A 7,176-nucleotide genomic window follows, 5' to 3' on the forward strand; every position below is an offset into this window, starting at 1 on the left:
CCACTCCCGTATTCTTACATGGAGAATTCCATGGATAGAGAAACCTGGCGGGCTACAGTCCATGGGACCACAAAGAGTCAGACATGACTGAGAGACGAAAGTTTTCCTTCTTTCCTTATACATCTTTGTAACCACCACCACCATCAAGATACAGAACATGACTGTCACCTCCAAAAGTTCCTTCATGACCCTTTCCTGACAATGTCTGCCACCTCTGGCCTCAGTCCACACTGGTCTGCTTACTGTCACTATAGATTAGATCTGCCTTTTCCAGACACTGATGTATATATGGGGATCATGCTGTTCAACTAATATAATGAGTGATTCTAAACGTGAGTTAAGAAATACAGGGGGAAAAAGCAATTTTTGTTTAAGTGGTGCTAGTGGTAAAGAACCCACCTGCCAATGCAGGAGACCTAAGAGATGTTTGATCCCTGGGTGGGGAAGATCCCCTGGAGGAAGGCATGGCAACCCACTCCAGTATTCTTGCCTGGAGAATCCCATGGACAGGGGAGCCTGGAGGGCTACAGTCCATAGGGTTGCAAAGAGTCGGACACGACTGAAGTGACTTAGTATAACTATAGTGTGTAGTATTTTGTATCTGGCCTCTGCCAGTCAGTGTAACATTTCTGAGATTCATCCACATGTGCGTATGAGCAGGTCACTGTGGATCAGTGTTCTATTGTGTGGATATGCCGGTTGTTTACACAGTCATCAGTTGATTGACACTTGGATAATTTCCAATTGGGGGTATTACAGATGAAGTTACTATGAATAGCCATGAACAAGTCTTTATGAGGACATTTGTTTTTATTTCTCCAAGATAAATACTGCAGAGTGGATTTGCTGGGTGATGTGGTAAATGCATGCTTAACTGGATAAGCAGCTGTCAACCTGTTTTCAAAGAATCATTTTCTATCCTCACCAGCAATATACGAGAATTCCGGTGGCTCTATATCTTTGTCAGCACCAGCACCTGGTATATTGTCAGTAATTTTCGTTTTAACCATTCTGGTGACTAGCATCTCACTGTCATTTGTCCTTACATTTCTCTAATGACAAATGACGTCAAGCATCTTATGTGCTTATTGGTTATTTGTGTATCTTCTTTTGTGAAGTGTCTGTTCAAATATATTTTTAAAAATGGTTTATCTTTTTGGTATTAATTTGAAAGAGTTCTTTGTATATTTCGGATACAAGTTCTTTGTCAGAACATTGTATCATGAATATTTTCCCCCAGTTGGTGGTTAACTTTTACTATTTAACAATGTCTTTAAAGAGCAGAAGTTTAAATTTTGATGAAGTTCAATTAAGACTTTTTTGTTTACATTTACTGCATTTTGTGTCCTTTATAGGAAATTCTTGCCTAATCCAAGGTTGAAAGAATTTCTTCTATATTTTCTTCTAGAAATTTTATAATTTTAGCTTTTATGCCTCAGTCTATGATCTACTTCACGTCAGTTTTTTGTATATGGCGCAAGGTAAATGTCAAGTTCTTTTATTTTTTTATATTGATTCCTTCTGGAATTATTTTGGCACTTTTGTCGAAATCAACTGGCCCTGTGTGTTTGGGTCTGTTTGGGAACTCTCTATTCTCTTCCATTGATCTTTATATCAGTAATTTCGCAAGTGGCACCCTGCCTCAATCACTACAGTGTCATCGTAGGTGTGAAATCAGGTTGTCTAAGTCCTTCAAATTTGCTCTTCTTTTCTGAGCTTCATCAAGTAGAAGCTTAGATAATTGATTTGAAACCTATCTTGTGTCTAGTACAAACATCTGAAGCTATAAATTTCCCCTTAAGCAGTTCTTAAGCTGCATCCCATTCATTTCAGTCCCTTCGCCTAAGCTTCAGTTTCCCCGTATGCCTACTTTCTGAGATTTTGTAACCAGTCCCTACTTTGCAAAGGGAAGAACCCTACAAGTGGGCTCTTAACTTCCACTGCTGCTCCTTCTAATTCATTTCCTCCAGAACAGCCAGAGGGAGGTTTTGAGAGTAAATCCATTACATGCTTGCTCTGACCCTGCTCCACCACGTTCTTACAACTTTCCACTAGCTCCCCTTTCTACTTAGGAAAATACCCAAGCCCCTGTCAAGGCTGTGCACGATCCGGCTCCCACCCACCTCCTGGATCTCATTTTCTCTCTCCCACCTGGTCCTTTTATCACATTTCAGGTGCTCTGGCTTTTTTTGTTTCTCTCAACTCATGAAGCCCTTTCCTTGCCTCTGAGCCTCTGTAAATACGATTCCTGTGGCCTGGAATGCTGTCCCCCTGTATCAGTTAACTGTTGCCAGGTAACAAACCATCCCCAAACCTAGTGACTTAAAAAAATAATCATCCCTCTTTCTCTGCCGCCACGGGCTCGCACAGAGGCTGAGGCTCAGGTGCGTTCAAGATTTGGCTCCACCGGTAACCCACCTCCATGGCGGAGGAGGGCATTGCTGCTGGAGGTGTAGTGGACATTAATACTGCTTTGCAACAGGTGCTGAAGGCTGCCCTCATCCACGATGGAATTCCAGCGTGTGGAAGTCACGAAGCTGCCAAGGCTTTAGACGAGCACCAAGCCCATCCACGTGTGCTTGTGTCCAACTGTGATGAGCCTACGTATGTCAAGTTGGTGGAGGCCCTTTGTGGTGAGCATCAAATCAGCCTTATCGAGGTTGATAACAACAAGAAACTCAGGGAATGGGTAGGCCTCTGTAAAACTGACAGAGAGGGAAAACCCCATCAAGTTGTGTGGTGGTTAAGGACTATGGCAAAGAATCTCGGGCCAAGGACGTCATCGAGGAGTACTTCAAATGCAAGAAATGATGAAATAAAAAACGGAGTTCTTGTTTAAAAAAAAAAATCCATGTTTTCTTAGGAGGCAGTGAGACAGCCAAATTGCCCTGCTGGTCTGGTTAGGGATTGGTTGACCTTGCTTGGGGCCTCTCATGCATCTTCGGTCAGTGGTGGGTTGGGTAGTGGCCCTGCTGACCTTGGCTGGGTTCCCTTACATGAAGGTGATTCGAGGGCTGTTGACTGGTCTAGCCTGGCCTTGGCTACAAAGGCTGAAACAACTTGACTCTCATCCATGTGTCTCTTGCACCTCTCCAGCAGGCTTGCTGGGGGTGAAGGCAGGAGTCCGGGGGAAGGTAAACTCCTGAAAGCATGTTTTCAAGCCTCAGTGTAGGTCAGGTCTCCTGAAAGCTATTGCCACAGCAAGTCCATGGCCAAGCCTAGATTCAAGATGGGGAAATAGACTGTGCGACTTTAGTGAGAAGAGCTGCAAGGTCACAGGACCTTGCGAAGGAGAAAAGCGGGAGCATCTTCACCCCTGCCCCTTCTTTCTACCTAGTACCTTCTCATCCTCTGTCTCCTCCTTGAAGAATTCTTCTCTGACCATCCTGGGGGCAACAGTCACCCCCCAGGTTTTCTCAGTCACATTCCTGGGTTGCTTTCTTCACAGTCCTCAGCTGTAATTCCCTCACGTGGGTGTGTGTATTTCCTGTGTCCTGACGGGGGAGCAGGGGGGCCACGTCTGTGCACCCTTTGTGTCCCCAGACTCAGCCCAGGGCCCAGCACAAAGTAAGCCCCCTGCAAATATTCACGCACCCACCAATGAACCAGCAGGGCCACGTTCTCAGGGGAAATTGAAGCTGTGACTTGGGGCAGTGAGTCCCCTTCCCTGAGTGGCCAGGTCCCAGGAGTGGGGTCTCACATAAAGCAGCCCCCACACTCGGCCTGGATGCCCGAGCTGTGCTTGCTGTGTCTGGAATGAAGCTCATGAGTCAGGTTGACCTGGTGGCCTCTCTCCGGCTAGAAAGTCACTCTCTTCGCTTCCAAGGTCAGGTCACTCTGTCTCGGGGGACTCATAAGCCTTGTTCTACTGTCCTTCATCCTTAAAATAGATTTTAAAGCCTGCCCTGCAGAGTGAGGACATCTGGAGTTTCAGAACCGGGAGGTCAGAGCCAGTGGGTCCCACTTCCCTGCGGGGGTCGAGGCCACAGGGACTACTTGGTGGGACATCAGAAGACCCTGGCTTGACCCATCACATCCCCCTGGGGCTTCCAGATCCCGTCTTCCTTGTTGTGGCCTAGGGACACCCAGAAGCTGATATCATTTGGGACAATATATTGGAAGTGAGATAGTGAACTGGACCTTCTTCATTTTCTCCAGCATTAATTTTAATAATAGTATAGTCGGTCCCATCCCCCACCCTAGCCTCCTTACCCACCGTTACACTTTCCACAATTTCAGTTACCTGTGGCCAACTGCAGTCCAAAAACATTGGGCTGGCTGAAAGGTTGTTAGGATTTTTCCATAACATTATTCTGTAAGATGTTACAGGAAAACCCAAACAAACTTTTTGGCCACCGCAATATTAAATGGGGTGGCTCAGATGGTAAAGAATACATTTGCAATGAGGGAGATCTGGGTTAGATCCCTGGATTGGGAAGATCCCCTGGAGGAGGACATGGCAACCCATTCCAGTACTCTTGCCTGGAGAATCCCATGGACAGAGGAGCCTGACGGGCTACAGTCCATAATGTTGCAAAGAGTTGGACACAAATGAGTGACTGCTGCTGCTGCTGCTAAGTCGCTTCAGTCGTGTCCGACTCTGTGCAACCCCATAGACGGCAGCCCACCAGGCTCCCCAATCCCTGGGGATTCTCCAGGCAAGAACACTGGAGTGGGTTGCCATTTCCTTCTCCAGTGCCTGAAAGTGAAAAGTGAAAGTGAAGTCACTCAGTCGTGTCTGACTCTTCGCAACCCCATAGCTGAAGCCTACCAGGCTCCTCCGTCCATGGGGTTTTCCAGGCGAGAGTACTAGAGTGGGTTGCTATCGCCTTCTCGGAAATGAGTGACTAAGCACACAATATTTGATGGAAGCTCTAGAAATAGACAGTTTTTTCTTCAGTTTTAAGTCACACTGTTCTAAGTAGTGTGGTGAAATAGTCTCCCACCATCCCTCTCAGTCCTGCCCAGGATGAGAACTAACATGGGTGTGTGTGCTCAGTCGTCATGTCTGACTCTTTGCAGCCCCATGGACTGTAGTCCACCAGACTCCTCTGTTCATGGAATTTTCCAGGCAAGAATACTAGCGTGGGTTGCCATTTCCTTCCCCAGGGGATCTTCCCTATCCAAGGATCGAGCCCGAGTCTCTTGTGTCTCCTGCATTGAAAGGCAGATTCTTTACCACTACACCACCTGGGAAGCCCCATTTTACTTAAAAATGGCACCAAAGATCCAGAGCAATGATGCCAGGGATTTGGATCTGCCAAAGAGAAGCCATAAAGTGCTTCCCGTAAGTGAAGAGGTGAAAATTCTGAACTTAATTAAGAAAAAAATAAGTACTTGCTGAAGTTGCTGACATGGAAGCAAATCTCTCCTTGAAATTGTGAAGAAGCAAAATGAAATTCTTGCCATTTTGCTTTTGGACTGCAGACTGTTAAATTAGGGCCACAGCACACGATGAGTGCTTAGTGAAGATGGAAAAGGCGTCCAATCTGTAAAATGCTTTGAATGAGAGAGACCACATTCACGTAACTTTTATTATTGTGTGTTGTCATTATTGTTCTCTTCTATTATCAGTTACTGTTGTTAATCTCTTACTGGGTCTAATTTATAAATTAAATTTTATCATAGGAGAAAGCATAGGGTATACGGAGTTCGGTAGTATCCGTGGTTTCAACTATGTACCTTGGTCTTGGAACATACGCAGCGTGGATGACCGCTGCGACGCTAATAATCATAGTAACTACAGAACTGATGCTTTTGAGCTGTGGTGCTGGAGGAGACTCTTGAGAGCCCCTTGGATGGCAGGGAGATCAAACTGGTCAATCCTAAAGGAAATCAACCCTGAATATTCATCAGCAGGACTGGTGCTGAAGATCCAATACTTTGGCCACCTGAAGCAAAGAGCCTCTTCTCTGGAAATGACCCTGATGCTGGGAGAGAATAAGGAGAGGAGGAGAAGGGGGCCGCAGAGAATGAGATGTTGGATGGCATCACTGACTCACTGGACCTGAGTTTGAGCAAGCTCCAGGAGACGGTGAAGGACAGGGAAATCTGGCCTGCTGCAGTCCATGGGGCCGTAGAGAGTTGGACACGACTTAGTGACTGAACAACAACAAGAACAATTTCCTTGGCCTGTGTGATGTGTAAGATATTTTGCATATCTTGGCTGATTCGAGTCTCACAATGTGTGACTTGGTAACGCTACTGACCCATTTGACAGATGGGGAAACAGAGGGCACTGGGGTGTGTCTGAGGTTGTAAAGCAGAGATTTGAATTCAGGTCAGTTTACTGCGGAAGCCAGTGGCCTCATCCATCACCAGCCCCAGATGCCCCTCTGTCTCCCCTCCGGCACCCAGGGCCTAGACCACACCTCTGGCTCTTCTCCTCCCACCCTGCAACTTGGACCCTGCAGTGTTTGTGTCTGAGCCTCTTTGTCCTCCTCTTCCCCAGGGGCTGACCCCTTGGTCACTCAGCAACTGCCCAGCTGGCCCCTGGGTCTGGCTGCTGCTTCAGGGTGAGAGGGCCCTCTGGGAGCTGGAATGGCTGCCCTGTCGGGGGCCTCTGTCTCTTCCTTAACTGGGACCCGCCGCCTCTGCAGCCCCCGAGAGTTCGCGAGGCCATGGGCCAAGTCCTTGGCAGAGCGGCTGGCTGAGGATGCTGAGTGGAAGCAGATGCACCCGGGCCGCTTCTGGACTGCTGCCGGAGGAGCCCGCAGGGCTGGGAGGACGCTGGGTGCCGGAGTGAAGGCTGGGCTCGGGACAAAGCTGCCTCGGAGACAAATATTTTAATGTTTGGTTTGAGAATGAAATCAAGCCTTTATTTTTGTGTTCTAAGCCAAAGGTAATTAGCCATGGAACTCGAACTCTGGTGTGTCTCCCAGAGGGGGAGACTGAGGCCCGGGGCAGGGACTTGCCCCAGGTCAGCCGGGTCACTCTGTGAACTCTGACACACTATACGAGCTAGGGTTGGGACTGGGGTGCCCAGTCTTTTCTACTGGCAAGGAACCTTTGGGTATCTTTATTGTGTGGCCTGAGTGACACAAGAGACGCCCCCGCCCTCCTAGGAAGGGGAAGATTGCCAGTGTCCACCTGCCCAGTGGGTGAGCTCCAGCCTCAAGACCACAGTGCGCACCTTAACCGCTTACTGGCAAACAGACACATCCCGGGGGACGAGGA

The 7,176-nt window shown here is 47.8% G+C and overlaps 1 pseudogene; it reads left to right on the forward strand.

Moving 5' to 3' along the window:
• Positions 1-2,128: 2,128 nt before the first annotated feature.
• Positions 2,129-2,848, forward strand: LOC147367845 (small ribosomal subunit protein eS12 pseudogene; annotated as a pseudogene).
• Positions 2,849-7,176: the final 4,328 nt, after the last annotated feature.

This window comes from Bos grunniens, chromosome 8 (assembly GCF_055505025.1).
Source record: "Bos grunniens cultivar Pamir isolate PY7600 chromosome 8, Bosgru_T2T1.0, whole genome shotgun sequence".
NCBI lineage: Eukaryota > Metazoa > Chordata > Mammalia > Artiodactyla > Bovidae > Bos > Bos grunniens.